Genomic DNA, 23,192 nt, shown 5'->3' with positions numbered 1-23,192 from the left:
TGCTAATAAACTGGAAAATAAACAAAAGGAAATCAAAAAACAGAATCAAATAAGAGATGAACAATATGAAGAATATAAAAAGGATACAGCAGAGCTGAAGGAACTGAAACAGTCAATTAGGGAACTTAAAGATGCAATGGAAAGTATCAGCAACAGGTTAGACCAGGCACAAGAAAGAATTTCAGAGGTAGAAGACAAAATTCTTGAGATAACTCAGATAGTAAAAGAGGCAGAAAAGAAGAGAGAGAAAGCAGAACGTTCACTGTCAGAATTATGGGACTTTATGAATCACTCCAACATACGAGTTATAGGAATCCCAGAAGGGGAAGAAGAATGCCCCAGAGGAATGGAAGCCATACTAGAGAATATTATAAAAGAAAATTTCCCAAACATCACCAAAGATTCTGACACACTGCTTTCAGAGGGATATCAGACCCCAGGTAGCCTCAACTCTAACTGAGCTTCTCCAAGACACATTGTGATGAACCTGTCTAAAGTCAAGACAAAAGAAAAGATTCTGCAAGCTGCCAGGACTAAGCGCCAGTTGACCTACAGGGGTAAATCCATTAGAGTGACAGCAGACTTCTCTAATGAAACTTTCCAAGCAAGAAGAAAATGGTCATCTACCTTTAATCTGCCTAAACAGTACAATTTCCAGCCCAGAATTCTGTACCCTGCTAAGCTAAGCTTAAAAATTGATGGAGAAATCAAATCATTAACGGATATACAAACATTGAGAAAATTCGCCACAACAAGACCAGCTCTACAGGAAATACTTCAACCTGTTCTGCACACTGACCACCACAATGGATCAGCAGCAAAGTAAGAACTCAGAAATTAAAGGACAGAACCTAACCTCCACACTGATGCAAAAGATAAAACTAAGCAATGGACTCTCACCAAATAAGACGAATAGAATACTACCACACTTATCAATTATCTCAATAAATGTTAATGGCTTGAATTCCCCACTGAAGAGACATAGATTGGCTGACTGGATTAAAAAACACAAGCCATCCATTTGCTGTCTGCAAGAAACACACCTGGCTTCAAAAGACAAATTATAGCTTCTGAGTCAAGGGTTGGAAGACAATTTTTCAGGCAAATGGCATTCAGAATAAAAGAGGAGTTGCAACCTTATTTTCAGATTCATGTGGATTTAAAGCAACTAAAGTCAAAAAAGACAAAGATGGTCACTTTATATTGGTCAAGGGAAAACTACAACAAGAAGATGTTTCAATTCTAAATATTTATGCACCCAATTTAAATGCTCCCAGATTCTTGAAACAGACCTTACTCAGTCTGAGCAATATGATATCTGATAATACCATCATAACAGGGGACTTTAACACTCCTCTTACAGAGCTGGACAGATCCTCTGAAAAGAAAATAAACAAAGATATAAGAGATTTAAATGAGACCCTAGAACAACTGTGCTTGATAGATGCATATAGAACACTCCACCCCAAAGATAAAGAATATACATTCTTCTCATCACCCCATGGAACATTCTCCAAAATTGATCATATCCTGGGACACAAAACAAATATCAAAAGAATCAAAAGAATTGAAATTTTACCTTGTATCTTCTCAGACCATAAGGCACTAAAGGTGGAACTCAACTCTAACAAAAATGTTCAACCCCACACAAAGGCATGGAAACTAAACCATCTTCTATTGGATAACAGATGGGTGCGGGAAGAAATAAAACAGGAACTCATTAACTTCCTTGAGCATAACAACAATGAAGACATAAGCTACCAAAACCTATGGGATACTGCAAAAGCAGTTTTGAGAGGAAAATTCATCACTTTAGATGACTACATTCAAAAAACAGAAAGAGAGCACATCAACAATCTCACAAGCCATTTTATGGAATTGGAAAAAGAAGAACAATCTAAGCCTAAACTCAGTAGAAGAAAAGAAATATCCAAAATCAAATCAGAGATCAATGAAATTGAAAACAAAAGAATCATTCAGAAAATTAATGAAACAAGAGTTGGTTTTTTGAAAAAATAAATAAAATAGATAAACCATTGGCCAGACTAACGAGAAATAGAAAAGTAAAATCTCTAGTAACCTCAATCAGAAATGATAAAGGGGAAATAACAACTGATCCCACAGAGATACAAGAGATCATCTCTGAATACTACCAGAAACTCTATGCCCAGAAATGTGACAATGTGAAGGAAATGGATCAATATTTGGAATCACACCCTCTCCCTAGACTTACCCAGGAAGAAATAGAGCTCCTGAACAGACCAATTTCAAGCACTGAGATCAAAGAAACAATAAAAAATCTTCCAACCAAAAAATGCCCTGGTCCAGATGGCTTCACACCAGAATTCTATCAAACTTTCAAGGAAGAGCTTATTCCTGTACTGCAGAAATTATTCCAAAAAATAGAGGAAGAAGGAATCCTCCCCAACAGATTCTATGAAGCAAACATCACCCTGATACCAAAACCAGGAAAAGACCCAAACCAAAAGGAGAATTTCAGACCAATCTCACTCATGAATATAGATGCAAAAATTCTCGACAAAATCCTAGCCAATACATTACAGCCTATTATCAAAAAAGTCATTCATCATGATCAAGTAGGCTTCATCCCAGGGATGCAAGGCTGGTTTAACATACGCAAGTCCATAACCGTTATCCACCATATTAACAGAGGTAAAAATAAAGATCACATGATCCTCTCAATAGATGCAGAAAAAGCATTTGATAAAATCTAGCATCCTTTTCTAATTAGAACACTGAGGAGTATAGGCATAGGTGGCACATTTCTAAAACTTATTGAAGCTATCTATGATGAACTCACAGCTAATATTTTACTGAATAGAATAAAACTGAAAGCTTTTCCTCTTAGAACTGGAACCAGACAAGGTTGTCCCTTGTCACCTTTACTATTCAACATAGTGCTGGAAGTTCTAGCCAATACGATTAGGCAAGATAAGGAAATAAAGGAAATCCAAATGGGAGCAGAGGAGGTCAAACTTTCTCTCTTTGCTGACGACATGATCTTATACTTTGAGGACCCCAAAGACTCAACCACAAGACTCCTAGAAGTCATCAAAAAATACAGCAATGTTTCAGGATATAAAATCAATGTCCACAAGTCAGTAGCCTTTGTATACACCAATAACAGTCAAGATGAGAAGCTAATTAAGGACACAACTCCCTGCATCATAGTTTCAAAGAAAATGGAATACCTAGGAATATACCTAATGAAGGAGGTGAAGGACCTCTATAAAGAAAATTATGAAATCCTCAGAAAGGAAATAGCAGAGGATTTTAACAAATGCAAGAACATACCATGCTCATGGATGGGAAGAATCAACATTGTTAAAATGTCTATACTTCCCAAAGCAATCTACCTATTCAATGCCATTCCTATCAAAATACCAACATCGTACTTTCAAGATTTGGAGAAAATGATTCTGTGTTTTGTATGGAACTGGAAAAAACCCCGTATAGCTAAAGCAGTTCTTAGTATAAAAATGAAGCTGGGGGCATCAGCATACCAGATTTTAGTCTGTACTACAAAGCCATAGTGGTCGAGACAGCATGGTACTGGCACAAAAACAGAGACATAGACACTTGGAATCGAATTGAAAACCAAGAAATGAAACAAACATCTTACAACCACCTAATCTTTGATAAACCAAACAAGAACATACCTTGGGGGAAAGACTCCCTATTCAATAAATGGTGTTGGGAGAACTGGATGTCTACATGTAAAAGACTGAAACTGGACCCACACCTTTCCCCACTCACAAAAATTGATTCAAAATAGATAAAGGAATTAAATTTAAGGCATGAAATAATAAAAATTCTCAAAGAAAGCATAGGAAAAATACTGGAAGATATTGGCCTGGGGAAAGACTTCATGAAGAAGACTGCCATGGCAATTGCAACAACAACAAAAATAAACAAATGGGACTTCATTAAACTGAAAAGCTTCTGTACAGCTAAGGAGACAATAACCAAAGCAAAGAGACAACCTACACAATGGGAAAGGATATTTGCATATTTTCAATCAGACAAAAGCTTGATAACTAGGATCTATAGAGAACTCAAATTAATCCACATGAAAAAAGCCAACAATCCCATATATCAATGGGCAAGAGACATGAACAGAACCTTCTCTAAAGATGACAGACAAATGGCTAACAAACACGTGAAAAAATGTTCCTTATCTCTATATATTAGAGAAATGCAAATCAAAACAACCCTGAGATATCATTTAACCCCAGTGAGAATGGCCCACATCACAAAATCTCAAAACTGCAGATGCTGGTGTGGATGTGGAGAGAAGGAAACACTTTTACACTGCTGGTGGGACTGCAAACTAGTACAACCTTTCTGGAAGGAAGTATGGAGAAACCTCAAAGCACTCAAGCTAGACCTCCCATTTGATCCTGCAATCCCATTACTGGGCATCTGCCCAGAAGGAAAAAAATCCTTTCATCATAAGGACACTTGCACTAGACTGTTTATTGCAGCTCAATTTACAATGGCCAAAATGTGGAAACAGCCTAAATACCCACCAACCAGGAATGGATTAACAAGCTGTGGTATATGTATACCATGGAATACTATTCAGGTATTAAAAAAAGTGGAGACTTTACATCCTTTGTATTAACCTGGATGGAAGTGGAATACATTATTCTTAGTAAAGCATCACAAGAATGGAGAAGCATGAATCCTATGTACTCAATTTTGATATGAGGACAATTAATGACAATTAAGGTTATGGTGGTTGAAGAAAAGCAGAAAGAGGGATGGAGGGAGGGGGGTGGGGCCTTGGTGTGTGTCACACTTTATGGGGGCAAGACATGATTGCAAGAGGGACTTTACCTAACAATTTCAATCAGTGTAACCTGGCTTATTGTACCCTCAATGAGTCCCCAACAATAAAAAAAAAAAAAAAGGGAATCTATGTCTGGCAGCTTCTCCTGATTGCTGCGATTGTGGATACTGTAGAACTTTTTTTTTGACTCTTGTTCCTGCCTAATGCTCCTGAGTCCCTGTGAAAGACTGATTACACAGTATGGCTTTTTCAAAGGGCTGTTTGCACTTCACTCCTACCACCCTTCAAAGTTTATCTGTATATCTTGATAATATAACAAACTATCCTACTTTCTCCAGCCAATCCTCTTGTAAAATACTTATTCAATACTTTATGAAAGCACAAAGATTTACTTCTTTCTTTTTTTGTATTTTTATGTTCCTAGGCTGATCTTTTATACATAGTACACTGTATAGCATAAATAAGCCCTACTTAACAACACGCTTTAAACAAGGCAGTGCCAGATTTAGTATCATAGCATTTCTGTCCCAGAAATCTTCTTTTTGCTAATAGAAAGAATGAAATAATCCTTGATCGAGTTTGGAAAAGTCTCCTCCTACAACCAAGTGTACTGTTGGGCCCAGATCCCCCCCCAAAAAAAGGAAAAAAAAAAAAAAGAAGAAGAATGTGTTCTACCTCCATCCAGGTTAATATAAAAGATGTAAAGTCTTCATCTTTTTTAGTGGCCTGAATAGTATCCCATTGTATACATATACCACAGCTTGTTACTCAGTTCCTGGTTTGGTGGGCATTTAGAGTGTTTCCATATTTTGCAGATTACAGATTAAGTTGTGATAAACCATCTAGTGCAATTGTCCTTGTAATAAGAGATTTTTTTTTTTCATCTGGGTAGATGCCTAATAATGGGATTGCAGGATCAGATGGGAGGTCTAATTTCAGTTCTTGGAGGGTTTTCCATACTTTCTTCCAAAAAGGTTGTATTAGTTTTTAGTCCCACCAGCAGTGTAAGTGTTCCCTTCTCTCCACATCCATGCCAGCATCTGCAGCTTTAAGACTTTGTCATGTGAGCCAAAGTGATATCTCACAGTAGTTTTGATTTACATTCCTCTGATGATTAGGGATGTTGAGCATTTTTTCAAATGTTTGTTAGTCATTTGTCTGTCTTCTTTAGAGAAGGTTCTGTTCATGTCTCTTCCCCAGTGATATATGAGATTGTTGGATCTTTTTTGTTGGTTAATTTGAGTGCTCTATAGATACTATTTATCATGCTTTTGTCCAATTCATAATATGCAAATATATTTTCCCATTCTGAAATTTGTCTATTTGCTGTGGTTATTGTTTCCTTAGCTGTACAGAAGCTCTTCAGTTTAAGTAAGTCCTATTTTTTTTATTTTGTTGCCATGGATGTCTTCTTCATAAAATATTTCCCTAGACTGATAGCTACAAATGTTTCCCCCCCACTTTCTTTGAGGATTTTTATTATTTCATGCCTTAGATTTAAATTTATGGAAGGAAATTCATCCATCTTGAATCATTTTTTATAAGTGGTGAGAGGTGTAGATCCAATTTCATTCTTGTACATATGGTTATCAGTTCCCTAAACACCATTTGTGGAATAGGGATTCTTTTCCCAGGTGTTCAGGTGGCTGTAGGATGTTATTTTCATCTCATGGTTTTTTATTTGGTTCCAAATGTTAATGTCTCTATTTTTTGTGTCAATACCACGCTGTTTTGATCACGATGGCATTGTAGTATAGCTGAAAGTCTGTAGGGTGATACCCCCAACTTTGTTTTCATGGCTAAGAATTGCCTTGTCTATATGGGGTTTCTTATGGTTCCATAAAAAATGAGGAATTATTTTTTCCAAATTGCGAAAGTCTGTTGATGGTATTTTAAGGGGGACTGCAGTAAATCTGTAGATTGCTTTGGGTAGGATAAACATTTTGACAATGATGATTCTTCTCAGCCATGAGCATGATATATTCTTCCATTTATTTTGTAATTTTCTTTGTAGAGGTCCTTCACCTCTTTTGTTATGTATATTCCAGGTATTTTTTTTTTAAGATATTATGAAAGGAACTGTGTCCTTGATTAGCTTTTCATCTTGGCTGTTATTGGCATATACAAAGGCTACTGATTTGTGGACATTGATTTTATATCCTGAGATATTGCTGCATTTCTTGATCAGTTCTAGGACTTTTGGGATTGATTCTTTGGGGTTTTCTAAGTATAAGATTATATCATCAGCACAGAGAGAGAGCTTGACCTACTCTGCCCCCATTTGGATACCCATTTTTCTTTCTCTTACCTGGTTGTATTAGCTACAACTTCCAGCACTATGTTGAATAGTTGTGGCAATAGAGCAAAACCTTGTCTGGTTCCAGTTTTAAGTGGAAAAGCTTTCAGATTTATTCCATTCAGTATAATATTAGCTGTGGATTTGTCGTAGATGGCTTCAATCAGATTAAGAAATGTGCTACCTATGACTAAATTCTTAAGTGTTCTAATTAGAAAAGGACACCAAATTTTATAGAATGCTTGTTCTGTATCTATTGAGAAGATCATATGGTCTTCGTTTTCGCTTCTATTGATATGGTGAATTAGAGTTATGGAGTTGCTTATGTCAAAGCAGACTTATATCCCTGGGATGAAACCTATTTGATTGTGATGAATAATTTTTTTAACATGTAGCTGTAATCTATTGTGTAGGATTTTATTGAGAATTTTTGCATCTATATTCATTAGTAAAATTGGTCTGAAGTTTTCCTTTTTAGTTGGGTCTTTTCCTGTTTTTCATATCAGTGTAATGTTTGCTTCATAGAACTTTGGGGAAAATTCCTTCCTCCTCAATTTTTTGGAATAATTTCTGCAGTATGGGTATAATCTCTTTTTTGAAGGTTTGATAGAATTCTGGTGTAAAGCCATCTGGACCATAGCTTTTTTTGTTGTTTTTGTTGGGAGATATTTTATTGTTCTTCCATCTCAGTTCTTGAAATTGGTCTGCTCAAGAGAGCTATTTCTTCTTAGTAAGTTTAGGATGAGGGTGTTATTCCAAGTATTGATCCATTTCCTCCACATTGTCAAATTTCTGAGTGTAGAGTTTCTTATAATACTCAGAGATGATCTCTTATATCTCTGTGGCATCTGTTGTTATTTCCCCTTTATCGTTTCTGATTGAGGTTATTAGAGATTTTACTCCTCTGTTTCTAGTTAATCTGGCTCAAAGTTTATTCATTGTATTTTTTTTTTAAAAACCAACCTTTTGTTTTATTAATTTTTTGAATGATTATTTTGCTTTTAATTTCATTAATCTCTGATTCAATTTTGGTTGTTTCTTTTCTTCTACTGGGTTTAGGATGAGGTTGTTCTTTCTTTTTATAATTCTGTAAGATGGTTCATGAGTTTGTTGATGTGCTCTCTTTTTGTTTTTCGAATGTAGGCATTGAATGCAATAAATTTCCTTCTTAAGACTGCTTTTGCTGTATCTCACATATTTGGTAACTTGTGTCTTCACTGTTGTTATGTTTGAGAAATTTAATGATTTCCTCTTTTATCTCTTCCTGAACCAAGCTATCATTCAGCATAAGGTTGTTTAATTTCCAAGTCTTTGTGTGAGGATGAACATTTTTGTTGGAGTTGAGATTTACCTTTATTACCTTGTTGCCTGAGAAAATACAAGGTATAATTTCTATTGTTTTAATTTTGCTGAGGTTTGATTTATATCCGAGGTTGTGGTCAATTTTGGAGTACAAACTATGGGCTGATGAGAAAAATGTATATTCCTTAGCTTGAGATGGTGTGTTCTGTATATGTCTATTAATCCCATTTGTTCTATGGTCATGTTTAAAATCTTTGTATTTTTGTTTTGTTGCTATTTAGAGGATATGTCCATTTCTGTCAGAGGGTTGTTAAAGTCCCCAGTTATTATGCTATTAAGCAATATCATATTGCTCAGACCCATTAAGGTCTGTTTCATAAATCTGGGAGCATTTAAGTTGGGTGCATAAATATTTAAAATTGAAATATCTTCTTGTTGCATTGTTCCTTTAACCAGTATGAAGTGTCCATTTTTGTCTTTCTTAACCTTAGTTGCTTTAAATCTGCTCAAATCTGAAAATAAGATAGAAACCCCTCTTTCTTCTGATTTTCATTTCCTTTAAATACTGTTTTCCATCCCTTAACCCTGAGTCTTGATTTTTTTCTTCAAGGCTATGTCTGTCTCTTGGAGACAGCATATGGATGACTTGTCCTTTTTTTTCTTTTTTGAGAAAGAGTCTCACTTTGTCACCCTTGGTAGAGTGTGGTGGTGACACAGCTAACAGCAATCTCAAACTTTTGGGCTTAAGTGATTCTCTTGCCTCAGCCTCCCAGTTAGCTGGAACTACAGGCACCTGCCACAATGCCTGGCTGGTTTTCTTTTTTTGTAGTTGTCATTGTTGTTTGGAACCCACCAGCCCCAGTGTATGTGGCTGGTGCCCTAGCTGCTGAGCTATAGGCATCAAACCAACTTGTGCTTTTTTATCCATTCATCCAGACTGTGTCTTTTCAGTGGTGAATTCAGTCCATTGACCTTTATTGGGAGAATTGATAAGTGTGGTGGGGTTCTATTCATGGTATTTTGTGAAAGTCTGTTGTATAGATTTATCCTTTGTACCATTGTGGAAGCTAAGTTTTGACCTTTAGCTTTTGGGTGTTTACTTTGCTGATAGTCCATTGTGATGGTCAGTGTTGAGACAGGTCTAAGTATTTCCTGTAGAGCTGGTCTTATTGTGGTGAATTTCCTCAGTGCTTGTATATACACAAAAGTTTTGATTTCTCCTTCAATTTTGAGACTTAGTTTAATAGGATACAGAATTCTGGGCTGAATTTTTTTTTTTTTTTTAAGAATGTTGAAGGCAGATGACTATGCTTTTCTGACTTAGAAGGTTTCGGTTGAAAAGTCTGCTATCATCCTAATGGCTCTTTCTCTGTAAGTCAGTTGGTGTTTACTCTTGACTGTGTGCAGAATTTTTTATTTCATTTTGACTTTGGAAAGATTCATTACAATGTATCTTGGAGAGGCTCTGTTTGAGTTGAGATGATCAAGGGTTTGTTATACATCTGAAAAAATGTGTGTTGGGGTCTTTAGTAAAACTTGGGAAGTTTTCATGTATGATAGTCTGCAGTAGTACTTCCATTCCTTTGGGACAATCTTCTTCCCCTTCAGGAAATTCTATTATTCATATGTTTGAAGTCTCCATAAAATCTTATAGTTCTCTAAGCACCTGTTCTGCTTTATCTCTCCTCTTTTCTGCCTCTTTTATTGCCTAGGTTAACTCCAAAACTTTATATTCTACTTCTGAGGTTCTTTCTTCTCCATGGTCTAACTTATTTTTGATATTTTCTATCAATACATTCCCTGATTGTCTACTTCATTTCCTTAAGTTCTGCCATGTCTTTTCTATATTCTACATATCTCTTGTCTGATTTTGTCTCTCCAGTTTTATATCCATTCCTTTTATTGTCTTTATCATCCACATTTTTAATTCCCTTTCTGTCAAGTTGTCCATTAATTCTTTATATATGGAGTCTTCTGCAGTAGCTGCCTCATGGCTCCTTGGGGAAGTTGCTCTATTTTGGTTTTTCATGGTGACTGAATTTTTCCATTGGTTGCTTCTCATGTGTTCTTTCTTCTTGTTTACCTCCTTGTTCTCCTTTTTACTTCTCACTGCCTCCTTTGTTTTAAACAGAAGTCCTTGTTCTTGATGATAGTATATTACAATGTGTCACCTGGACACTAGGTGGTGCTGTGGTTTTTAAGGAGACAGCACAGCCAGCAACCTCTATGGTCCTTATGCCAAATTTAGTTGCTTCAAGGATCACCTGATCGTTTACTCAGCATCTAGATTCTTCCAGGTTGGAATCTTAAGGCTCATAAAGATCCTTCAGGGCAGGTCTCACAGTGTCCCCTAACAGTTCCCACGGGGTGTGGGAGTCCCTCAGCCTGTCCCAAGAGTGGAGTTCTGATCCTGGCAGGTGGAATTAAGATGGCTATGCTTTAGGGCCCTGCTAAGATCTTCTCATGACCTTCCCACAATGGCAGCTCTCTGCCTGTTGAGATCTTCTCAGATTAGCTGCCTCACCAGCCACCAAACCTATGGCAAATCCACTCCAACAGGCTTTTAAATCTGGTTGCTGTATATTGTTTGAGTCTGCCCACTATTCACAGCTTTCCACTCAACAAGCAGCTTCCCCCAACAACTGAAAACTCTGGAAAGAATTCCTCCCATCCTAGACCTTTGTGGGTGGCCACCCAATCCCAGCCAGTGCTAATCACTTGACTAATTCATCAGATTTCTACAGCTCCAGATTATACACTATATCCGGCTCACCATTTCCTCACTGTGCTCCTTGAGTTCTGACTCTGGGTAAGGTCCCTGTACCAGGTATGTCTGTGTTCTTTCTTTTTCCCCAGTCATTCTAGGAGAGCTCCATGGAATGATCCTTTTGGTCTGCCATCCTGTTCCACTCCAATGATGTAATTTTTGAGTATTTACAAAATATGATCACAGTGAAAATCTTTTCTTAAATAAATTATTACTAAAAATATCAAACATACAACAAGGTTGAAAGAATTTCACAGTGGACACCTATATCCCTACTGCTTACATTTATCAACATTTTATTGCTCTTGCTTTATTATACATCTCTTTTTCTCTACCCATTGTTCTATCAATCCATTAATTCATATCAATATTTTAGATGCATCTCAGAGTAAATTACAGGAATTACTTACATATTCTTTTGCAATTGAATGTTTCCTCAACATTATATTCAGTTGATGCATTTTAACTTTTGGAAAATATTCCATTGAATGAGTAAAAAATAATTTGATCATTTCTCCTAATGATAGGAAATCAGTTAGATTATAATTTTTCACTATTATTAGTGATAACAAATTAAACATACTTTTACATTTCCTTAAGTTAGATTTTCCTATCATGTGGGTCCAGAAATAAAATGACAAGTCATAGATCATATGTAATTTTACTTTTCCTGTATATTGCTATATTTATTTCTAATAGCTTTACAGCTTACTCTTACACATGTCACTGTAAGAATTTCCATTTACCCACACTCATTCAAACATTTGAAATGTGAGGTTTGGAAATTCTATCACTAATGACAAATAATATCACATTATTTTAATTAACATTTTCCTAATAAGTAGTGGGATTCACCATGTTTTCATGTTAGACTATTGTTTTTGCCCTTTGCAGAACTGTTTACATCCTCTCTCATTTTTCTATTGGACAGTTTTTTCTTATCTTTCTGATTGACTTGAAAGCATAAATTATATAGCATGCATAATAAGTTATTGGTATTTATAGTCACTGTTGATATTTTCTCTAACATGGGGCATGCTTTATTCTTTTGCTTGAAATGTCTTTTTTCATCTAAAGCTTTAATTTTATACTACAGTTGTGTTTTGTGTATCTCATTAAAGAAGTTTTTGAAATTTTTAGTATAATAAAAGTTTTAAAAATTTTCTTCTCAAAGTTTCTAAGTTCACCTTTTAGGCTTTTTCATATGAATGAAATTGATTTCTGTCTATTTTGTGACTTAGGGAGCTAAAAAGTCCCCCCCTCCTGTGAATACCTAGTTATTTTTGATTTTTAATGCCTGTTTTGTCAAACTTTGGGGCTTCATATACAATTTGATCTAATTTGGTTTTCCATCCTGCCTCATAAGTGTTTTAATAAATCCTGGTAGATAATAGAACAAGTCCTATTCAAACTTCTCCTTTACTTCTCTTCTAGAGTAGTCCTTACCCTTCCAAATGATTCACGGGCCAAGAACTGCAAAACGGTATTACAATTTTGTTTGGAATTTTATTAAATTTATATGAAATTTTAGCTAATATAAACAAATTTTCATGCAATTATTATATAGGTTTCTAGTTATATAAATCTTATTCTAGGTTCTTCAAAATTTATTATAACTTTCCCTAAATTTTTATGTCATATGATATCTTTGTTAGATTTATTTACTGGTACCTTTTCATTTTCATTTTCATTTTAATGATATCTTTTGCTATTACCTTTCAAATGCACTATTGGTAACATATAAGACTATAGAAAGATGGTAGATTTTTGAAGAAAAAACTTTTATACAACATCACCATGGGTGATGATTTGTTGTTCTCAGTCCCTCACACTCTCTCTGTTCATATAATATCTTTTCTCTCTTTCTATCTCTCTTTCTCTCTCTCTCTATTTTTTTTAACAAGTCTTTTAAGACGTTAACATTCTCATTTTTACCATTACTTTCTGTAGATTCCTTTTATGCCCAATCTATTATTTAAAGAAGTTTTAAATTTTTAGACTTGAGCTTGAATTTCATCAGTGTGAAAAAATTCCACCACTGTGCTTTGAATGTTGCTTTTTCTCATTCTATTTAAGCATATCTTTGAGAACCACTATCGTAAGGACCATGTTCCAAGGCTGCTCACTACAATAAACACATGACCATGACAGTTATAATATTAAAAGGAGAGAGAACGAGACAAGCATGGACTCACTTTGCCATCTGGACTGGAGTTTGTTTTTCTCTGTAGTATTTTTTCTCTCATTGGCTGGTGAGGACATGGTTTATACAGATGTGACCCCCGTCTTTTGTTGCAACTGATTCTAATTGCTGTATCCAGGATGGGGTGCTTGAAAGAACGCAGATGGTAGTTTTGATTCTGACTCCTCTTTTTGCTTCAGTGAGATACTGCAATGTGCAACAAGATGCTACAGTAAAGTGCCCTGATAATTGTACAATAAATTAATCTGCCTGGGTTTGTTTCCATCTACACATCTATAAGATAGGCATAACATTATTACTTACCTAATAGGACTCTCATGATACTAGAAGGGCAAGTATTTTTACTTTTATTTTTTGCCCGGGGATGGAATTGAACCCTCCACCTCCCTTATATGGGGCTGATGCCCTATTCCTTTGAGCCACAGTCACCGCCCAATAGGTAAGTATTTTTAATTTGCACAAAAGAATGTTTCCTAAACCTACCCTCCCAACTCCACACTCCTTCATCTACTTTAAGTCTTACAAACATTATTTCCCCCAAATTCCATATCACCCTGTAGTATCTATCCTATACCATCCTTAGCTCAGGCTCTGGTTACTATTCTCCTGGAGGACTGTAATAATTTCCAGAAATGGTTAGCGTACCTCCAGCTCAACTTTACTAGAATTCATCCTCCTCAATGCCACTAGGTCTTTCTATACTGCTAATCTGTTCACATTACTACTATTTGAAATCTTCTATTAGCTTCTGATTACTGTCACAAATCTTAGCATGACCCACTTCAGCTTCTGGCTTCAATTTGTTTCTTCAGACTCCTCTCAACATGTGATTTTCTGCTTGCTTCTCTTTTTTGGTTCACTTGATCTCCATTTAGTTCCCTAATTGCATGTTTCCCTGTGCTATGTGTTTGTATCCATGTTGTTGCCATTTAGAACATCCTGCCCAACCCTGTCCCCTTGGTTCTAGATTTTCCTCTTCCCAATGCCCAGGCTGAGTGCCAGGTTCCCTGTGCATGTTCATAAATATGAATACTATAGCACTTAACTCCTCTGTGTTGCAATTACACATTCTCGTCTCTTTCATTGATTTGAAAGTGAACACCTTGCAGGTAGAAATTGAGTACCGCTAATCTCTGTATTCAAAAAATTATCATCTGGTACATACTCGGAAGGCTTAACAAATATTTGCTAAATTCATGAACAAATTATTTACTTACTGAATTCAAGTAAGTGATTCACAATAAGTGATTCACATTGAGACTCATGGAATAGAGATGGTTACTGATAATGAATTAGAATACCATACTATTTATTTTTAATATTTGTTTATCATTTCATTTAAAAGATAAGAAATGAGTAACTATGGAAGGATAAGCAATTTGCTAGCAGGCATGGGTCATACAAAGAAAATCAGATAACTTTGGCTCAGGGAGAAACTAAAAGAAAGATTTTCCTATAGTAATATACCGGATGTTACTTTGAGACTTAAAATGAATAATTTTGTGTAATTTTAATCCTTTTACAGTTCTGGTCCTTTTACTACTCCCTTGAGTAAATGCCCACTCCCTTGAGTAAATGCCCACTAAAGATGTCACTCACCCCACTCCTGCCTGCCTACCTGCCTTTGTCACCTGCACTGTCAATGCCCTCTAATGTAGTATCGCCACCCTTGGTCCATTGGCTCACATGATCTATTCCTATTAATTTCAGTAACTGCAACTGCCAAAGCTGTAAGAGTGAATTTAATTTAAAAAGTGCAATCATGTTCTGCTTTGTGCTGAACTGTACCTGGAATTATTTGTGACTATGATTTAGCATTATTTCTGGGGGGAGAATCTCCCTGTTTAATACCAATAGTCTTCCCAGGAAATTTCATTAGAGTGAACTACAATTTTTATTGGTCAGGATTTAACAAACTCCAATGTAAAATCTTAATGCCACTTTCGTCCAGCCTTACAATCTCAGATGAAATTCTAAATTCTGACAATGTCAGCCCAGGACTAAGCCCATCACTTGGGTTTCCTTGCTAAGTTTCATACACTCGAGACCTTGCACCTCTTCCCTTTCATGAGTACCGTTTTCCTGAAACTTCTCTGCTCAATGCTCCTGACAACAACCTGTCTGCAGATGTACCAACAGCTGCTCCTACTGAAAAATGGGCTTGTATCTCTCACAGGGACTATGATTTCTGGCATATGCATGCCTTCTACTGCCTCGTTGGTTTTAAAGCAATTTTCAGCACACCTGCTTGCTTGAACTTTACCGACAAGCCCTCTTAAGAGTTCACTGAAGAAAAAAATATCCGTTTCCTAGGTACTTCCCTATAATTCTAAAATTCACTTTAACTCTCCCAGTAAAGTGTTTACCCTGTGGATTGAGGAAATAAACTATGGATGGAGGAGACAATCTGTGGATGGAGGATACAATCTGAGATAGTCATGCTGCCTCAGGCAGGATCTCATCAGCTCTCACATCACAGCAGATAGAGAAAGGGATGATCCATTAAACAATAAGGCCAACTTATTCCTACCACCAAAATTGTTTCTTAGAGTGAATTTGCTACTCTCATGTCCAGTCTGGGTTTAACTGCCGTCCAAGAGATTATAGCTCACTTACAAAATGCCCTAATTGAATGGTTCTGCTATTTCGGTTTTGATTCTACCAGCTGACTTGAGTCAATCTCTTAGAAATACCACTCAGTTCATCTTTATTCTAGTTTCCACCTTTACTGTAAAGAAAGTCTTCATGAAGTTTCCCACTTAATTATGTTAATTAAGTACATATGTACCAGGATCATTTCTGTGGACATTGTCCTTAAGAGTCATAATTTCGCCTCTCTATGGATTATGCAAAAAGTGGATACTTCATTTGATTATAAATGACCAACCATGTAGAGCAGTGCACAGTGAAGCGGAGGTAGAGCTGGTCTGCCAGCTCCTCTCCACTTTCCCACAGAGAAACCCTGACTGGCTGCTGAGTGCAAGCCACACACACCCTCAACCCAGCGAGCCTGCGAGAAAATTAAACTAATATGCAAGGAGGAGAGCAAGATGGTGGCTGAGTAACAGCTTCCTTGCATCTGGGCACCGTGAGTCCAGGGAGATAGGACTCCAGGCATCTCTGGCTGGTGGGACCTGCCTATCATCACCCCTGTGAGGATACAGAGAGTCAGCGAGAGACTTCTGGACCCCAAGAGGAGGACTAAGACAGTGGAAAACCAGCAAGTGGTCACGTGTGTTCAATAGGTCTAAACCAGCCCACAATTGTAAGTTCAGTAGCAGCCAGACTGCAAACCGGAAAGGCCTTACCTGTGAACTGTTTTGGTGTCTTTGGACTTGGCACTCAGTTGAACTGCCTTGGTGAGAGCCTGAGCAGGAACGTGGAGAACTTTGGCCATTGTCTAGGGCCCCAGTCTGAGCCGCTGAGCCAGACGGAGCTAATAGTGTTTGGCTGTGGGCCACAGGGACCCATTGTGAGCGATCTGCCCCTGCAAGCTCCGCCCTCAGGGTCGCAGAGCTAGAATTGGGTGAGAGCTGGTAACCCAGCAACAGAGTAGCCTAAGGGAGGGGTCTGAGCCACCTTGCAGCCCTAACCCTCAGGGGCAAAGTGAGACCGGTTTTGGCACACTGGGTAAGTGGATAGCCACTTCAGCAGTGATTCCAGCGACAAGCACTATACTGGGAAAGCTTCTGCTCAGCAAGTTTACAAGTTCAAAGTGCCTTTTAAGTGGGCTGAAGAGAGATTTAGGGTGTCTACCTGCTGGGGTTTGAGAAATCAGCAGCCTCCAGTCCTATCAGAACTGTGATTAACATCTCATACCCCAGAAGACCACGTGCTGCCCAGACAATATTCAACAACATATACATACTGATTTGTTTTTGGTTGTGTTTTGTTTTTTCTGTTTTTTTGGTTTGGTTGTTTTATTGTTTATTTTGATGTTGTTGATGTTGTTTTGTTTTTTAATTTCAACCTTTTCCATACAGATCTTTTTTCTTTCTCAATTTTTCTAGTTTAATTATAATTTCCCATTGCTGCCTTTTTTAATAACTAGAACTTCATTTTTGCTAGTGTTTCTACTGCTATTATTTGGTTTTTCACCCAATTTTATCCTATGAAGTTTTTTGTTTGCTTGTTTTGGTTTGATTTATAGCATCTTTGTCTTTCCTCTCTACTTGGTGGAAGTGGGGTACTGTGTCTGATGAGGTTAGCAAAGAGCGGCTGACATCAAGGGACCCACCCAACTGGGCACCCCCACAAGGTGGTTTTGTTAAAGGTTGTGTCAAAGTACACTACCGTACACCTACATTGCTCTGTCTCCCTCTTTCGGTGCCTCTCTTCTTTTGTCAATATTCCTTTTACCCACCACCTCTCCTTTCTCTATTTTTTTTTTTCTTTTCACTCGGTCCTCCTTTCTTTCATCCCTTTTCTGCTCTTCAACCTTCTCACACTTCTGGTCCTGTACCAAAAGGTCTAATCTAACCCTTAGTCCACAAGCATGAGAACTTAAAGAGCAAGAGGAAGTGAAAGGAAAATTAGGGCAAGGAAACAGATAAAAAAAATCACTTATGAGGAAGAATCAGCAGAAAACTCCAAGCAACATGAAGAACCAGTCCAGAACACACCAAGGGACCGTGAGGTAGCTACTGCAGAGGATTCCACCTATAAAGAAATGTTAGGAATGACAGAAAGGTAATTTAGAATACACAAGATGAAAACAATGAAAGAAATGATGGAAACAATGAAGGAAACTGCTAATAAAGTGGAAAATAAACAAAAGGAAATAAAAAAACAGAATCAAATAAGAGATGAACAATATGAAGAATATAAAAAGGATATAGCAGAGCTGAAGGAACTGAAACAGTCAATTAGGGAACTTAAAGATGCAATGGAAAGTATCAGCAACAGGTTAGACCATGGAGAAGAAAGAATTTCAGAGGTAGAAGACCAAGTTCTTGAGATAACTCAGACAGTAAAAGAGGCAGAAAAGAAGAGAGAGAAAGCAGAACGTTCACTGTCAGAATTATGGGACTTTATGAAGCGTTCCAACATACGAGTTAAAGATATCCAAGAAGGGGAAGAGTAATGCCCCAGAGGAATGGAAGCCAAACTAGAGAATATTATAAAAGAAAATTTCCCAAATATCACCAAAGATTCTGACACACTGCTTTCAGAGGGATATCGGAACCCTGGTCGCCTCAACTCTAACCGAGCTTCTCCAAGACACATTGTGATGAACTCTCCAAAGTCAATACAAAAGAAAAGATTCTGCAAGCTTACAGGAGTAAGCGCCAGTTGACTTACAGGGGTAAATCCATCAGAGTGACAGCAGACTTCTCTAATGAAACTTTCCAAGCAAGAAGAAAATGGTCATCTACCTTTAATCTACTTAAACAGAAAATTTCCAGCCCAGAATTCTGTACTCTGCTAAGCTAAGCTTCAAAATTGATGGAGAAATCAAATCATTTATGGATATACAAACATTGAGGAAATTTGCCACAACAAGACCAGCTCTACAGGAAATACTTCAACCTGTTCTGTACACTGATGATCACAATGGATCAGCAGCAAAGTAAGAACTCAGAAATTAAAGGACAGAACCTAACCTCCACACTGATGCAAAGGATAAAACTAAGCAATGGACTCTCACCAAATAAGACGAATAGAATACTACCACACTTATCAATTATCTCAATAAAAGTTAATGGCTTGAATTCCCCACTGAAGAGACATAGATTGGCTGACTGGATTAAAAAACACAAGCCATCCATTTGCTGTCTGCAAGAAACACACTTGGCTTCAAAAGACAAATTATAGCTCTGAGTCAAGGGTTGGAAGACAATTTTTCAGGCAAATGGAATTCAGAATAAAAGAGGAGTTGCAATCTTATTTTCAGATACATGTGGATTTAAAGCAACTAAAGTCAAAAAAGACAAAGATGGTCACTTTATATTGGTCAAGGGAAAAATACAACAAGAAGACATTTCAATTCTAAATATATATGCACCCAATTGGAATGCTCCCAAATTCTTGAAACAGACCTTACTCAGTCTGAGCAAAATGATATCTGATAATACCATAATAAAAGGGGACTTTAACACTCCTCTTACAGAGTTGGACAGATACTCTAAACAGAAATGAAACAAAGATATAAGAGATTTAAATGAGACCCTACAACAACTGTGCTTGACAGACGCATATAGAACACTCCACCCCAAAGATAAAGATTATACATTCTTCTCATCACTCCATGGAACATTCTCCAAAATTGATCATATCCTGGGACACAAAACAAATATCAACAGAATCAAAAGAATTGAAATTTTACCTTGTATCTTCTCAGACCATAAGGCATTAAAGGTGAAACTCAACTCTAACAAAAATGCTCGACCCCACACAAAGGCATGGAAATTAAAGAATCTTCTGTTGAATAACAGATGGGTGCAGGAAGAAATAAAACAGGACATCATTAACTTCCTTGAGCATAACAACAATGAAGACATATGTTACCAAAACCTGTGGGATACTGCAAAAGCAGTTTTGAGAGGAAAATTCATCACTTTAGATGACTACATTTGAAAAACATAAAGAGAGCGCATCAACAATCTCAAAACCCATTTTAAGGAATTGGAAAAAGAAGAACAATCTAAGCCTAAACTCAGTAGAAGAAAAGAAATATCCAAAATCAAATCAGAGATCAATGAAATTGAAAACAAAAGAATCATTCAGAAAATTAATGAAACAAGAGTTGGTTTTTTGAAAAAATAAATAAAATAGATAAACCATTGGCCAGACTAACGAGAAATAGAAAAGTAAAATCTCTAGTAACCTCAATCAAAAATGATAAAGGGGAAATAACAACTGATCCCACAGAGATACAAGAGATCATCTCTGAATACTACCAGAAACTCTATGCCCAGAATTTTGAAAATGTGAAGGAAATGGATCAATATTTGGAATCACACCCTCTCCCTAGACTTACTCAGGAAGAAATAGAGCTCCTGAACAGACCAATTTCAAGCACTGAGATCAAAGAAACAATAAAAAATCTTCCAACCAAAAAATGCCCTGGTCCAGATGGCTTCACACCAGAATTCTAGCAAACTTTCAAGGAAGAGCTTATTCCTGTACTGCAGAAATTATTCCAAAAAATAGAGGAAGAAGGAATCCTCCCCAACAGATTCTATGAAGCAAACATCACTTTCAGACCAATCTCACTCATGAATATAGATGCAAAAATTCTCAACAAAATCCTAGCCAATGGATTACAGCTTATCATCAAAAAAGTCATTCATCATGATCGAGTGGGCTTCATCACAGGGATGGAAGGCTGGTTTAACATACGCAAGTCCATAACCGTTATCCACCATATTAAAAGAGGTAAAAATAAAGATCACATGATCCTCTCAATAGATGCAGAAAAAGCATTTGATAAAATCCAGCATCCTTTTCTAATTAGAACACTGAAGAGTATAGGCATAGGTGGCACATTTCTAAAACGAATTGAAGCTATCTATGACAAACTCACAGCTAATATTTTATTGAATGGAGTAAAACTGAAAGCTTTTCCTCTTAGAACTGGAACCAGACAAGGTGGTCCTCTGTCACCTTTACTATTCAACATAGTGCTGGAAGTTCTAGCCAATACAATTAGGCAAGACAAGGAAATAAGGGGAATCCAAATGGGAGCAGAGGAGGTCAAACTCTCCCTCTTTGCTGATGACATGATCTTATACTTACAGAACCCCAAAGACTCAACCACAAGACTCCTAGAAGTCATCAAAAAATACAGTAATGTTTCAGGATATAAAATCAATGTCCACAAGTCAGTAGCCTTTGTATACACCAATAACAGTCAAGATGAGAAGCTAATTAAGGACACAGCTCCCTGCACCATAGTTTCAAAGAAAATGAAATACCTTGGAATATCCCTCACAAAGGAGATGAAGGACCTCTATAAAGAAAATTATGAAATCCTCAGAAAGGAAATAGCAGAGGATATTAATAAATTCAAGAACATACCATGCTCATGGATGGGAAGAATCAACATTGTTAAAATATCTATAATTCCCAAAGCAGTCTACCTATTCAATGCCATTGCTATCAAAACACCAACATCGTACTTTCGGGATTTGGAGAAAATGATTCTGCATTTTGTATGGAACTGGAAAAAAACCTGTATAGCTAAAGCAGTTCTTAGTAATAAAAATAAAGCTGGGGGCATCAGCATACCAGATTTTAGTCTGTACTACAAAGCCATAGTGGTCAAGACAGCATGGTACTGGCACGAAAATAGAGACATAGACGCTTAGAATCGAATTGAAAACCAAGAAATGAAACTAACATCTTACAACCACCTAATCTTCAATAAACCAAACAAGAACATACCTTGGGGGAAAGATTCCCTATTCAATAAATGGTGTTGGGAGAACTGGATGTCTACATGTAACAGACTGAAACTGGACCCACACCTTTCCCCACTCACAAAAATTGATTCAAGATGGATAAAGGACTTAAATTTAAGGCATGAAACAAAAAAAATCCTCAAAGTAATCATAGGAAAAACACTGGGAGATATTGGCCTGGGGAAAGACTTCACGAAGAAGACTGCCATGGCAATTGCAACAACAACAAAAATAAACAAATGGGACTTCATTAAACCGAAAAGGTTCTGTACAGCTAAGGAGACAATAACCAAAGCAAAGAGACAACCTACACAATGGGAAAGGATATTTGCATATTTTCAATCAGACAAAAGCTTGATAACTAGGATCTATAGAGAACTCAAATTAATCCACATGAAAAAAGCCAACAATCTCTTATATCAATGGGCAAGAGACATGAATACAACCTTCTCTAAAGATGACAGACGAATGGCTAACAAACACATGAAAAAGTGTTCATCATCTCTTTATATTAGAGAAATGCAAATCAAAACAACCCTGAGATATCATCTAACCCCAGTGAGAATGGCCCACATCACAAAATCTCAAAACTGCAGATGCTGGTGTGGATGTGGAGAGAAGGGAACACTTTTACACTGCTGGTGGGACTGCAAACTAGTACAACCTTTCTGGAAGGAAGTATGGAGAAACCTCAAAGCACTCAAGCTAGACCTCCCATTTGATCCTGCAATCCCATTACTGGGCATCTGCCCAGAAGGAAAAAAATCCTTTTATCATAAGGACACTTGTACTAGACTGTTTATTGCAGCTCAATTTATAATCGCCGAAATGTGGAAACAGCCTAAATGCCCACCAACCCAGGAATGGATTAACAACCTGTGGTTTATGTACACCATGGAATACCATTCAGCTATTAAAAAAAATGGAGACTTTACATCCTTTGTATTAATCTGGATGGAAGTGGAATACATTATTCTTAGTAAAGCATCACAAGAATGGAGAAGCATGAATCCTATGTACTCAATTTTGATATGAGGACAATTAATGACAATTAAGGTTATGGTGGTAGAAGAAAAGCAGAAAGAGGGATGGAGGGAGGGGGGTGGGGCCTTGATGTGTGTCACACTTTATGGGGGCAAGACATGATTGCAAGAGGGACTTTACCTAACAGTTGCAATCAGTGTAACCTGGCTTATTGTACCCTCAATGAATCCCCAACAATAAATAAATAAATAAATAAATAAATAAATAAATAAATAAATAAAATAAATGACCAACCAGTAATTTAAATTTGTGTTTCTTTTGTTTATTTATTTATTTATTTATTGGTTTGTCATGAGCTTAAGGTAATCATTCCAATATAGTCACCTGATGACCATAGCATTGCTCCATGTCAGAGATCACTTCTG

Source organism: Nycticebus coucang, chromosome 19 (assembly GCF_027406575.1).
Source record: "Nycticebus coucang isolate mNycCou1 chromosome 19, mNycCou1.pri, whole genome shotgun sequence".
In the NCBI taxonomy this organism is placed as follows: Eukaryota; Metazoa; Chordata; class Mammalia; order Primates; family Lorisidae; genus Nycticebus; species Nycticebus coucang.
This window is presented reverse-complemented; position numbering follows the sequence as displayed.